General features: G+C 38.1%; 1 protein-coding gene across 3 annotated transcripts in view; it reads left to right on the top strand.

Moving 5' to 3' along the window:
• LOC125899244 (protocadherin-9) overlaps window positions 1–15,326 on the top strand; it is a 324,984-nt gene that overhangs the window by 307,239 nt on the left and 2,419 nt on the right. The gene's annotated exons all lie outside the window — the stretch shown is intronic.

Here is a 15,326-nt window from a genome sequence, read left to right on the forward strand (position 1 = left end):
TCTTGAGCTTCATTTCATCCACCAAGATCAGTAGCGCACTTATTCCCTTATGCTGTAAACAGCACTTTTAACAGAAAAAAAAAAAAAAAAAAATGAACAGGTCCAATCGAGACTACCTTGGGTTGAATATTTGAATTACAAATTGATCTGAGAATAGTTCTGAGTGAGGTCTAAGCCAATAATATTTATCAGTGATCATGGAAATTATGTAAATGATGCCAATTTTTTGACAGGCTTTGAGTTTCTGGTCTTCTTTTTTTGTTACTGTTCCTCACCTTCACTTTGCTGTACCTCTCTTCCATCTCGCTCACTCTTCTTTTCTATCTATCTGACCACCCTTCGCTTCCATTCTCCAGCTTTGTCTTCTTTTCTATTTCGACTGCCTCCTGCCCTTCATCTCCTCTCATGAGAAGCTGCTGCCTGGCCTCAAAGGGAGCACTAGAAAGGATCCATCAGCCAGACTAGTATTCTCTCGAGGATGCATCCAGCGTGTTGCTCTGTTCTGCTCTGCTCGCTATCATATCTATCCAACCCTAGATAGCCTTTACTGTAGATCACAGGACCTGTTTTCAAATTTGCTGCAAGGCTGTATGAAGCTGTAATTCTATACCTTGTTGGACACCAACGACTGTACCAATCACACACTTCCCAAAGCTATTACAATATATTTGCTGTTAGTGAGACAGATCTTTATGGATACAGTATGTTTATAATACTGTATATCATTATATGGCTTAGCACACACAGTGATTGATTGGTTGTATATGTATTTATGTTTGTAGTGGAGGATGAAAGAGTCACAGAGAAAACCTACAGCAGATTTAAAGCATAGAGAATAAATCTGCCAGATGAATCTTGTGGGTTTTTGAGCAGCAGCTGGAGTCAGCTGTATGGCACTTTAAAGCCTCCATGTTGGACCAAAACAAAGCCTCATTCATCCCCAAATAACAACATCTGGGCATGCTTAACAGCATGGATAAATAAACAAGCCCTATGGACACTAAATCCCCCATACTCAATCACTTTCACTCCCTCTCCACCCGTTCCCCCTTGCCATTCTGAAGGCTGTAGGTTGTCGGAGTGGGACTGGCACATCAGCACCGATAGTGTGCATCCAATTAATTAGCCAAACGTTATCTCATTAGCAATAGCCGGCAGAGTAAAACAAGAATACTCCCTTATAGTTGCAAACAACCTCTGGCCAAAAATGAGGATGATTCTCTCCTCCTCTGTAACCTCAGTGATCTGTTGATGCTGAGTAGGAGGACTGAGACTGAGAGAGGCATGTGAATACTGTTTGGTCAAAGTGTCCATCGTTAAACAGCGATTGCTCATGGCTCACATTTATTCAACAGCTTCTGCAGAATTAAACAGACCAGCCCCCAGCACATCTTAATGACTCCGTATCAGGAGGCAATCTAATGGTTTCTTTGTCTTTAAGTTATCTGTCTTTGTGGACATCTGCAACATTTGCACAGAGCTGTAAGCAAAAGTAAGCACCATCTGACACGGTTCTGAATCCCTTGCATTCCTCAACACCTGTGCCTCAATGTTATTTAAAGCACTCAGGGGCTCTGCACCAAACATCAGCCACCGGCTATTTGCTTGTGTGTGTGTGTGTGTGTGTGTGTGTGTGTGTGTGTGTGTGTGTGAGAGAGAGTGTGAGAGAGAGAGAAATGTGTGCATGTGTGCTTGTGTGTGTGTGCACATGCAGGGAGAACTTGACTTCTTGAGCATAGTAACCATGAGCAACGAGCTATGCACAAAGTAGCACTAAACAATGTGGAAGCCATTTTGTGTGAATGGAGGGAACTTGATGTTACATATATGTGACTTATCATGCTGCTTTATCTCTGTAGAAAAGTCGTGACTTTGCAAAATAAGCTGACTATGCATGCTGATGCTGTTGAACTGAGGCTTGTCGATTCTTTGTCAGTGGACATCAATACAAATTAAGGTTCTGTGTCCCATCTTCACTTTGAAAGAATTTAAATGAAAGAGATTTTTTTTATTTTGGCAGTAATCACTTTTGTTGTTTTAGTTTTTTCCCGTCCGTCATGACATACAGTGCTGGACATATCATGGCAGTTTGAGAAAATGAGAGGAAATAGCTTACTCAAGATCAGTATTCCACAGATATTGCCTTTGCATGGATTTGCATATAACTACAAAATGCACTTTTCAGGTATATCACAGACTGCTATACCATACAACACTTGAATTCATCTATCAATCTATCCATCCATCTATCTATCTATCTACAAGATTCTCTGTGCATCTTCAGGAAACATACAGCTGAGTCAGGTGCCACGTTAGTGCTTATAGTTACAATTTAAAATGTACATAAAAGCTAGGGTACAGTAGAGATACTGATAATAATTATATATATTTATACATACGTGTGTGTGTGTGTGTGTGTGTGTGTGTGTGTGTATGAAGAATTGGTAGAATTCTACCTATATATTGATAGAATAACGTATTTATTTCAGTCAGCTCTGAATAATGTATAATCATACTTTGTATAATTCATATGTTCGCTTATTTAAAAATAAAAGATAGCAGGACAGGTTAGGTTGATGAAGATATATGTGTTATGTTAATATTTCTTTTTTGTTTTTTAAGGCAAAGACAACTGGTATTATATCATACATTGGACTGGTTTATACTTGGAAGTCATGGATAATTGGTCATTTATATCATACACTAAGACAGGTTTTTGTAAGATAGATATTTGGTAATTAATATTATATACATGGGTTATTTTTGTATGACAAAATTAAAAGGTAATAACAATGGTATATTTCGGTACATTTCACACATTTAAGTTTATACTTCCTCCCACTCCTTTTCAAATGCATATCAAACTAACTATACGCTGACAATTGTGTTCCATTATGCTTTTCATTGTTTGTAAATACTAATTTATTTCTGTCTGTCTGCTAGTGTGTATGTTCATGTCTTTGTTTTTTTTTTTTTTAACAAAAAACAAATAAATATTAATATCAATATCAATATAGATATATATACCCTGATATCTGTATATATCCTGATTATAGTGACCAAATTATCATGGTTATCAGTGTTATCACAGTATTGTTAAAATGTGCTAAAACTGTCTAAAAAGCACTGACAGATACACTGAAAATAAGTTTTATACCGAAACCAAAAATTAAACAAGCAGCACTATATGCATTTTGTTTGCATTGACATTCAAATAATGGTGCCATACCATGGTTCACATGGCCAAAGATGAGGAGCCCCATTAGTCTGAAAAATGTCCCATTGAACTAAAAACCCATTTCTCCAATGGCCCCTCATCCCAACCGTTTCTCCTAAAATACACACTCCCTGCAGTTACTTTTAGTTTCCCAGTGGTGTTCAATCCCAGATGTTCATACTAACCCTCTGCAGCTTTTCTCAGCAGCATTTGAGCCACCAAGCCCTGGTGTTTTTACCTTTTACCGACCCCTGGCAGCGTTTCCCAACAGTGCTTAAACCAACAAAACTTGGTGTTACTTAGTGACCCTCCCCTGCTTTTCTAGTAACTTTTGTGCCACCAAACGCAAGCCAAAATGATCGTTTTCCTAACCGTAACTGAGTGGTTTTTGTGCCTAAACCTAACCACACATTCACCACAGCACTGTTGATAAACATAATGTATCCGTGGTTTACAGAAACATATAATGCAAACTTTTTTTCTTTACCGATTTGGTTGTATAACTGCAGGGTTTATTTTCGGAGAGAAACGACCTCAGAGCAAATAGCACTTGTTTTTTTGGAAAACAGGCTGGCGGGGAACTGAACTTTTGGTCCTGTGGGACATTACTCAGACTAACAAGGCTTTGGAATTAGTCGCCCAAATAATAACATAGCTAATACCAAATGCAAACATATGAAAACCAGATCAAATGTGCATTAATATTGAAGATTATATGTCTTTGAAGTGTCTGTGTCAGTGTAGATGAGGACACAAGACTAGTAGCATCACTGGGTTTGCCTGCTGCACGCCCACTCTGTAAATAAGGGAATAGCAAAACAAACCCACGTTGCATGCTGCTCCAGCCTGCAGCTAAATTTAGTTGATGCTGGACAGTATTTACCATGAGTTTTTCAATGAGCGATGACCAAACATGGTGTTGCTGATAATAAAAAATTGATACAGCAAAACTAACTGAGAATTTTACCACAGTTTATCGTGTAAATGATAACTGTTTCATCCTTAGTCAAGAAAGAGTTCAATTTCAAAATTTCCCTGGGCAGACAGACTCCATTTCAGATTTACGAGCTTGTTTGTTGAGCTGCGGCACAATGGAGTACGTACCCAGCGGCCCCTTATCTGCAGTTGTAGTGTCATGGTGTGCTGGTGCTTATCATCTGTCCACAGCTCTTCAAGGTTTCAGCAGGAGTAGCAGGATGTCACTTGACACCCTCTGGGCTTCTCCAAGTCATACCGTTTTCAGCAGTGACAGATTCTTGATTACACTATTAGCATGTATGTACAGCTCCGTTACTGTGTGTGAAACGGTAACTGATTACAGTATGTAATAAAAATACCAAATTCAGTGTCAGTGACAATTTGCTCAGTCATCAACCTATTCACAATGGTAATACATGGCATGAGATGTCACTCTGATTACAGAGTGGGAGGTCAGAATGCAATGAGGCAAACAAGTGTATTCTTGGACACAATATGACCAGAAGCTAGGTGCTAATGAGCATTAATGGTCAATTTGTCAAGTTAAGTCAGATGAAATCACAGAGGTATATTCATAGTGAAGAATATCACAAAGAGCTGTGGATGAAAGTAAGCATTTGTCTGTGTGTGTATATGTATGTATTGATTTCAGTAATGTGAAAACACTGGACAGTAGGTCAGGCCGCAAGAGAATTAAGTCAATGGCAAACAGCAAAAAAAGTAAGCAAAGAGAAGACAATGGCTAATAAGGTGGAAGTTTAGGAAGGTTACAGAGTGTGCTTAATAAACGGGCACTGAATCTGGACTCATTCTTTAACAATGTCAGAAAGTCTGTCCCAGAGGGAGGAGGGCTGAGGGGAGAAGGTTCAACCCCTTACAGTGTCCTTTCAATTAAATGGACCAACATATTCCTGCATACTATTAAGAGTAGAGCTCCATCTACATGCATCAACAATTTAATTTCACTCTATTATCAGAATAGTCTTTAAAATCTATCTCACATCCAAAGACATACTGTTTCACATAAATACAAAACACAACATTCAACCAAACAACAAAACCATACTACAAACACTACAAATCACATAAGATATAGCAAAAGGTGGATGCACTTTAAACAGTGTAAATGCTTCCCATCATTTTTAGCATCGGATTCAGGCACACAGAACCCAAACTCTTATTTTAGTAGTTTGACAGACTGAAAAACAAAGTAGTTCCTCAACCTGTTCAGTTGAGCCTGTGGGACACTAAATTTTCTTCATGGTGGCAAAAACTGATATTCCTCAAATAAAATGTGAGAGTGGTCTGCTGTAATATTACCAGCCGGAGACAACATAGTTTTATTACCCGCAGTTTGAAAACTTGATTCAAGCATTTGACCCCAAATCTACTAGTCCAGCCAGTCCAGTGTTCGCTGAATAGAAAAAACTGCGACAATGAACTGATTCCTTACCTCTTAACACTTTGTATTATAGATTTAAGACAAAACATGTCCTGTTTATTTGCTCTAAATGACCTTAGTCTCTTGAGAAGTAAATGCATTGCTGAATCTTGCTGCAGATATATAATTTATACGTACACCCCAGGATAAAGCAGTGTCCACATGGATGCCTATATACAGTATTTGTAGGGCAAGATTTGCTCAGTCATTGTGTTATGGACAATGAAAAGCTTTCACCGAAAGACCAGAAAGATTTGTGTCTTCTTTGGATTAATAATAATTGATTTCCCCTCACTCCAATCCATTAATCTGTCAGCACTGATGAATACTAGAATCATCCTCTGTATCTGAGACAGACAACAGTGTAGTATCATATGAAAACTTCAAAATTAATGTATTTGGAAGTGTGAGTGTCGACCCTGGGGTGCTCCTGAGTTACTATCAATAGAAGTAGAATATGGTTGATTAATTTGGTAACACTTTACTTAAAGGTATCTACATAAGAGTGACATGACACTGTCATAACTATGACATGACACGGTCATGAACCTGTCATGAACATTATGTACATGTCATGAACATTTATGTTGTATGTTGTCATTAAGTGTCATTTGGTTTTAGTAATGACAAGTTAACATTGTTTGGGTTGTCTTGATTATGACAACTTCAAAGTGACATTACCAGAAGTTGTCTTTGTCATGACAACTTGACATTAAATTTGTTTGGGATGTCCTTATAATGACAACTTGACATTAACCAGGATGACATTACCAGAAGATGTCTTTATTTTAATGTCAAGTTCTCATTATAAGGACATCCCACACAAATTTAATGTCAAGTTGTCATGACAAAGACAACTTCTGGTAATGTCACTTTAATCAATGTCAAGTTGTCATAATCAAGACAACCCAAACAATGTCAACTTGTCATGACAAAAAACGAATGACACTTAATGACAGTCATAAACATTTATGACATGTACATAATGTTCATGACAATTTCATGACAGTGTCATGTCATAGTTATGACAGTGTCATGTCACCCTTATGTAGATACCTTCAAGTAAAGTGTTACCATTGATTTCTGGACTCTGTAAGACAATGAATAGTGCCACTGAATCTGGTGAAGACTAACCTCTAGTCTCAGCGATGTCAATAAGAGCTCTGGTTGAATTAAATGTTGAAAATCTAAGAAGGCAACCTTAGCTGTAGCCTTCGCTAAATGTTAAAACATTAGGTGTATCAATGATTACGTTTACATGCGTAAAATATTTAGATTTTTGCCCTTTTTCCAAACACGAAGACAGTATTCCTTTTAAGATGTTAACATAGCTAATGAAACTGAATATACCACTTATATGCCTGTTTACATGCAGCTGTGCATACTTATCACATCAAAATGTGGAAAAGTGAAACTGCTGGAGTCACTAGTGCCATTTTGCTTCTTTGCATCTCAATAGGATTTTTTCAAAGCTTTCCACTGGTTGTGGACTTAGCTGACTGTGAGAACACAGCCTCCCCTTTTCATTCCTTCAACCACCCTCTTGAAAAGGTCAGAGTTGTGATATTTGTGCATATCCAAAAACCTCTTAATATCCAAGTCTATAACAACGTTTAAAAGTAGTTGTCTTTCTACATCTGACCAAAAATGTTTTGTTGGCCTTTCTTTTGGGTGTCCGTCTCTACCTCCGCCTTGCAAAGCACTGGTTTGTGTATAGTACATCCAGGATGACTCACAGAGCTGACTTTAAACAGGGAAGAAGGTGTGTGATGCAAACTGTGGTAGAAACCCTGAATGAGATGTATACATGTGCAAAGAATGCTCCTGAAACCAAAATAAAACAGGCGTATCCCACATGTCTTACTTGAAAAAAGCTACATTAGGGAAAAGGCCTAACCCAGAATATCCAAATGGAATATGCTATTTATATGTATCAAATTCAGAATATCATTTATTCTGAATAATAGTTTAATATTAATGTGTATGTAAATGCAGCCAGTGTTACAACTGCATCTCCTGTGCTATGATTCTGCTTATACGCAAACTTATACGAATTCCCTTTGCCAGTTAGAGACATAGTGGGCTGCTGAATCTCAATTCCTTCCAAGGTTTTCAAAACACTAGGAATTAAGGTTGATAATCACCGAGTTGTGACATGCTTCCTTTGAAGGACATATTATTTGTTCAGTCTTCTACATTTTAGGAACTACGAGAGTGTCTATAGTACACTGAAAAAAATAGCTTGCCACACAGGTGCAAGCACAGCTGCATTTTCTTTCCAAAATAAATGCACTGAGGTTATCTGGTCTCTGGCCTTCCTCTAATTTATATGTTTAAAAGTGCTCCTCACCTGCTCAACAGACATAGCAGTTCCATCCGACTGCACAGGTGTAACTGAATTAAGAAGGTTAACAACACGATCTCAATTATTCCCTTTATTAAACTTAGAAAAAATGTTCAGTTCATTTGCAAACACTTTCTCTTGTCTGCTGCTAATCATCCCCATCATATCGTCCAATAACTGTTTGGCATTGTTGCTTTTAAAAGTTGTTTCCAGTTCCATCTTGATGGCATTCTTTCTTCCAATTCATAGTATGCTCAACATGTTTAACTATATACATCTTGTTGTTTAAATAGTTAGTTATCTCCTTGGTTCTTCAACTGACTCCAGTGATGCTATGCTAATATTTCATGCATGGAGCCATGATGAAACTCCTTCCACTCTTTATAATCAAAGAAGCTTTAAGTTTGTCTATGCCTTTAGATGACCAACTCTGATTCCTTGTTTCCCTGGTTTACTCATTTTTAATTGAGATTCATAAGTTGGTGCAATATGAACCTGAGTAAACAGTTAGTCGCCTTTTCCTTGACACAGATGTTTTTGAAAATGTAGAGGAAGCATATATCTAAAAAGAAACAAATGTACCATACGCCTGGCTGCAGTTTGTGTGCCACACTCTGAAGTTGTGTTTTGGTTTTGTTTGAAATATCCAAGATGCTAAGTCGGAGTTTTGAATAGGCGATTGTGGAATTAGGGTCCTGGAGAGTGATATACCAGAGTACCTTATTATGAAGGGAACAAAAGAATTATCTACTTTTTCCTTGGTTGGTAAAGGTGGGGCGATATCCTTATCCTGGAGATATTGCTGAAGTGTTAAAGGGTGTAAATGAGAAATTGAAAGAAAAAGATCTGGACCTGGATTTTGACTGCACAAGCACAATGTTTTATTTTGAATACCCCTTAAATGTATTTTACTGGATAAATAATAGTTGGCAGGTTGTATGTTTGGCTATCTATTTTAACTTCTCTGCTCACTTGCTAGCTAGTTTTTACGCAATAGCTATCTTAAAAGATTTCATACTGACTGAGGTTGGTTCTTGTGTGGTCAGCCTATTGTAGCAAGTGGTTTATTGGTTATTGTAACACTAAATGTGCCAGATTGACCTCAAATAATTTGCAGTGCTATCGGGCAATTTATTTTCCTCTTGAACTCAAATTGTGGATTCATATCTTAAAGTACCTAATCTCCACAATCTTCCCTGCTACCCCATTGCACATGCAAAAGTACCCTCTGAGGTACAAGTATCCCTGGTTGGGAGTCATTATATACATAATTCTGCTTTATTTGTAAAGTTTTTTTTTTTTTTTTCCAAACCTATCAGCTCCATGTCTCAAGTGGTCTTTCAATCAGGTTTTGTCTCTGCATTGTCTCAAACAGCAGGTATGCACAGATTAGATGAGAAAATGGCTGATTCAAATTATCCTCTGCTGCCCACTTGGGCTACTGATTGTACCAATCTACATGCAAATGGTCATGTTTATTACACCAGGGGAATAGCAAAGCATAAAGTGCCCTTGATTAATGACTCGCTCTGCTTTTGGCACCAAAAAAAAAAAGAAAGAAATATGGCCATCATCGTCACCTAATATTGCTGTATTCAATACACAAACTGCTAATACTACATAGAGATATTCTGCAATTCACAAATCAGCCAAGGGTTTCTTTTCTCCATTTCTATTATTTTTCAAGCAGCCCGTGATTAAAAAGTTGGAAGAAATGACATCAGTGCCATCGCCATTATCATGCTTTCATTATAACCATTTGCCTAACAATACAAAAACAGCAAAAAGGCACATAAATGGCAGGTCTGCAAATCGTTCCTCTGCTCAACTAAGCACACCATCTACATGTGCACAGTGCCTTCCCTTTCTTCCATCTCTCTTCCATAACAGCTCCCCAGATGTCTACTCACTCGTCTACAATCTCATTTGAGGAATTCATCTTTCTGTCTCCCGGGTACCGTGTATTATTGCTCTCTGTGGTTCTTCTTGCAACTATGATAATGTGTGTCTTGGTTAGACTCCTCACATGCCAATTATGGGTGCCTGTTATTGTGATGGACTCCACATTCATGCAGAAGAGTGAGTGACTCTCTCTTCGGGCCCCGGCTTCCTTCATGTCATATATCTGAATGTGCTGTCAAAGGCAGAGCCCAGTGTTGAGGCAGCACGGCTTTGTGGAATATGATGACATGTTCTTATTAAACTAGAATAACATCAATTCATATTGTCCTACACATGAATGACCCACAAAGACCCTGTCATAAAAACACAGGGAAAATCTGCCTACAGGTAGAATACCTTTTTTGTCTTGTATTTTTTCCCCTATTCATTATTGTATTTACATTTGGATCAGAAGACATGTAGAAGCATGGGAACAGGCAAGAACTCCTCTCCTCATGAAAACACTTTTAATTGCTGACACATATTGAGTTGCATGATCTTTGTGGCCTGGAGATTTAATATGCATGGGCCGGCCACAATATAAAACTGCACAATGTAATGAAATCCAATACAGCAGCCCGACAATTAATATCCAGTTTTTGGGCTTAGATCTTTTGTTGAGACTGCATCAGACAAGTGTTGACTCAATTAAAAGATTCGGGACAGTTTATAGTTTGCCAGAACAGTCAACAAATCATTGGATTTGTTTACAGTAAGAAAAATCTAGACCGTCAAGCTATAGACTTCAAAATCACTCTGCAAATCAATTTAGAACTAACAGATCTAGCCATATAGCTTTTTTGTTTGTTTAGGAAATACATTTTGATTAATACCACTGAATAAAACTTTAACTTTGCTATTTAATACTTTACTAATTTACTAATACAATTAGTAAATACAGTACCTAACTTAATACCATTGTGTTGTTGATGATGAGGGGAAGTGTGGTTGTTGTTTTTATAGTTTATAAATCTTCTAAATTGTTAATTATATTGATGGTCTTTTCGTGGAGTTTGGTAAAACATTAAAAACTGCACATTAACTGTTGTTGTAGACCCGCTGTAAAAGTGGTTGATTAGATTTGTCCATCTGACAGTGACTATGTTTTCCAGATTTAACCACAGAAGTAAATAACATACAGTATTTGGCTTAAGTATAAGGCTTCAAATCTTCATTAACCATTTTTCTGACCATAAGAGTGCAGGCTGAACGCATGCTGCACAAACTGAAACCCCATGAGGCAAATTTGTGTGGGCTCTATGAATAAAAATTGATTCTGGGAGTCAACCATAAAGATCGGCAAACCAAAACAATTAGGGTTAGGGTTGATGCAGTAGAGGCTGCAAAGTTGGTTATTGATTCTCAGTGGGATCGGAACCAACAGGCCTTTCACATTACAGCAGGGTTTTTTTCATTCAGTGTCAAAGATATAATTTAATGGAGCATAAAGAAGTATTTTACTGTGGTAAAGATGGTCTTTTCATAAAACTGGGCTGTCTATGCAGCAGGAAGACGCAAATACTTTTCAAATTGTTGCCAGAAAAAAACAGATAGAAAGGGCTGTGACATTCACTTTGGCTCAAGAGGTAGAAAGCCTACAACTACCAAAATGCACTGCGCCACACAGGACCAATAAGCGCTCGCGCTGGTGAGATGTAATGCCTGCTTGTCCGTTTTTCTAAAGAAAACAATATGGCGGCCAGCTGCTAACAAACAATCTCTAATCACAGGTAAACAGTACACTAAAATATATTTCTGAAAACATTTGAGGTGAGAAATGGGCGAAGTAGTAACTGAATCTTGGTGCATAATTTATCAGCACTGCTTAATTTAATCGTTTGATCTCAGTTTTTTCAGCCTCTGTTTTTACAGTACGGCACCCACCTCTTCTCATAGGACTGTAACAGCCAAACAGTGACATGTTTTGAGCTGAGAGATGAGATCTCAGATTGTCTCTGTAAGTTTAAACTAACGAGGAGAAAAACAGGTCCAGGCAGGAGTTTGAGAAAAAAAGAAAGCCTTTTGAAATACTACAGAACTTACCCACCAGCCAATTAGCTTTTTGTGAAGCAAGGGGACAAATTAGGACAAATAGTTATCATTTTCTCTTTTAGGACAAAAACAGATGAATTCATTACCCTTTGAAGCTTGATTTACAAAAACAGACACTTGGTTGCTTCTTTAAAAAAACAGAATAAAAACTCAAAGGAGAAGAACTCTTCAAATAGAAGAGCTGCATTATATTTCATGCATTATGCATAATTTTCTATGAAATGAGATTTAAACAAATGCCACCTGAAACACTGACTTGTTTGATTTTTTTTATGTCTGAATGGTGATGCATGTTCATCAGACAAGTAGCCAGATGGTAGCAATGAGTTAGAGAGGAACATCCCGCTGATGATTTGTTGTGATGCAAATTGACCTTCAACATTTTTTTTTTGTCTTTCTCTGGTTTTGGGGAGGGGTGTTACGATCATTTCTACCGTGAAATCATTTCTACTGTAGAGTGTAACATCCATCATTTATACTGAAGTAATAGTGAGCTGTTGTGGCCTGCAGACTCTGGGACAGCCTTGGTCAAAATAATAGATTTCCAAACAGCGTCTGAAAATCTATTCATACTGACGGGGCTTTCAGTGTGTGTGTGTGTGTGTGTGTGTTTTCCTAAACTTACAGCAACTATATGCAAGTAATAGTGTCAAATAACCTTTTAGCTTATGTAAAAGTTTGAGATCAAGTAACAGAAAAGGAGAAAGATACAAAGAAAGTTAGCTTCTTTGGGTAGCCTAATTACCGACTGAGTATCAGCCAACATCACTGCAGTCTAGTATCATCTCTTATTAGGCTTTACATCAGTCTATTTACAGTGTATTATGTAGGCACTGTAAATGTCTCTGTGGATTCAAATGACAGCGCTCAAAGAGAACTCATTCATCCTTTCATCCTCCTCAAGATCTATAGCCCCCCACGCTCTCCAGCTCCCGAAAGCACGGCTCATTCATTTTTCAGACTCTTGGTTGGTCGGCTGATTCCAGCTCTCTGAACTCAAATGACCTGAACCTCATGTGTCGGCTGGAGTGCGTCAATGAGCACAGGATACCAGCTGATGCCAGTTCAGATGTTTTGCTTTGCTCTTTATTGAAATTAAGACACTAAAAGGGGTTTGAAAAGTTGCCAAATTGAGAGACAACAGTGAGTAGCTCAATTTTGAGCTGGCTGCGGTACTTTGATCTCAACCCTGTCTCCTAGAAATTATATTTATATACTACTACTATATTACATTTCAAAGGAAATATAATTGCTGCTTTAATTATGTTCACCAGCAAAGGTTTCCATTCAGTGAAGTGCTACAATTTTGTATCAAAGAAACGAGTGAATGTTGGGCATATTAAAACACATTTGACACTAGAGACTGAGGTTTGTCTAGTGAGTCCTACATGTAGTTACATTTAGGCATAACACTTAAGTCACAGTTAGGGAATTATTGTAGTCTGGCTATACACTCACTGGCCACTTAACTGGGTACACATTTTAGGGTATACCTTTTATATTTAATTTTATATATTATAAATATTCTTTAAAGATTCTGGTCCACGTTGACATGATAGCATCACGCAAGTCCTGAAGATGTTGCCTGCTGCACATTGATCTCCCAGTCGCCAAAATCCAAAAGGTGTGCTAGTGGATTGAGATCTGGTGACTGTGGAGGCCATTGGAGTTCACTGAGCTTGTCGTCATTTTGGTGGAACCAGCTTCAGATGACATATGCTTTGTGACATGGCAGTTATCCTGCTGGAAGTAGCCATTAGATGATAAGTACTGTGGCCATTAAGGTATGCACATGGTCAGCAACAATCCTCAGGTAGCCTGAAGTATTTTAATGATATTTAATTGGTATTATGTGGCTTAATATGTGCCAAAAATACTCCCCGCACACCATTACAACACAGCCACCAGCCTGAACCATGGACAAATTGAGATTTGTCAAACCAGGTGACTGTTAAAAATCTTCTACTGTCCAGTTTTGTTTAGTCCATGCTGACTGCAGCCTTGGTTTCCTGTTCTTAGCTGGCAGGAACCCGCTCTGGTCTTGTGCTGCCGTAGCCCATCTACCTCAAGCTTCAACGTGTTGTGCATTCACAAGTGTTCCTCTGCATTCTCGCAAAGCGTAGCTATTTGAGTTACTGTTGCCTTCCTGTCAGCTTTAACTGGTCCGGCTATTCTCCTTTGACCTCTCTCATTAACAGGCGCCCACATAGCTGCCGCTCACACTATGTTGTTTTTCACACCATTCTCTGTAAACTCTAGAGACTGTTGGCCACGAAAATCCCAGGAGCTCAGCAGTTTCTAAGATACTCAAACCAGCCTTCTGGCCCCAACAGTCATTCAACTGTCAAAGTCACATTTCTTTTCCATTCTGATGTTTGCCTTAAACAGCTGAACCTCGTGACCTTGTTTGCATGCTCTCATGCATTGAGCTGCTGCCACATTATTAGCACATGAGGTATTTGCATTAACGAGCAGGTGTATCTAATGAAGTGGTTAACACAATGCATGCATGTCCTGTCTTAAGGTTCAAGTCAGCGGCAAATGTTTTAACCAAGACAACAATCTTTCCCCAACCTCCAAGTGTTTTGAGTGCAGAAACATAACATTAATAATTGATATTGGTAGATTTTGTACTTTAAGAGCAGCAATTGTAGGAAAAACAAATAAATGCAATTGTTCAAAATACTATTTAAGATTTGGTTAAAGCATCAAGCTAATTCATACTGTATCTGATGTATTTTCATTGTATCACTGTTAAGTGTCTAAGCAAGTTTCAGAACATGTTTGGCTTTTGTTTGTTTGTTTTTTTTTCATGTAGAACTTTGCAGAAATAACTCAATGCACTCTACAGGTGCATTACATGAAAAGTGTTTGGTAGACTGAGATATTTCTTTTATGAAATTGAAGAGGAATTGAATACGTTTTGAATTGTGCCACAAAACACCTAAGGCAGACTATCAGTGTTGGTCCTAAAACTGTAACATACAGATTGCAAAACCATGTTTTCTTTCAATACAGATTTTGATATCTGGACCTGCTTATTGGCTAATAATGAGTACCAATCTGATACCATGATGTTGCCTTAAAAAATAAAGAAAGAAATGAAAGCTGTACACTACTGGCCCTGTTTGGATGTTGGCGTTGTTGTATGGCATGGCTCAGGTTAAAACACTTATAAAACATGAAGACATACATACAGCACAGAGGATGAATGCTGTACACGCTGCCTTTTCATTGGTGGGACTTTTCAGTGTAAAATATTGCCATATTGCTGATGGCTAATGTCATACTATTTACCGAGAATCAACTCATCTTCACTGCTCTGCAACAGAAGTTGCTGTGTAGGCTACTGT

Source organism: Epinephelus fuscoguttatus, linkage group LG2 (assembly GCF_011397635.1).
Source record: "Epinephelus fuscoguttatus linkage group LG2, E.fuscoguttatus.final_Chr_v1".
In the NCBI taxonomy this organism is placed as follows: Eukaryota; Metazoa; Chordata; class Actinopteri; order Perciformes; family Serranidae; genus Epinephelus; species Epinephelus fuscoguttatus.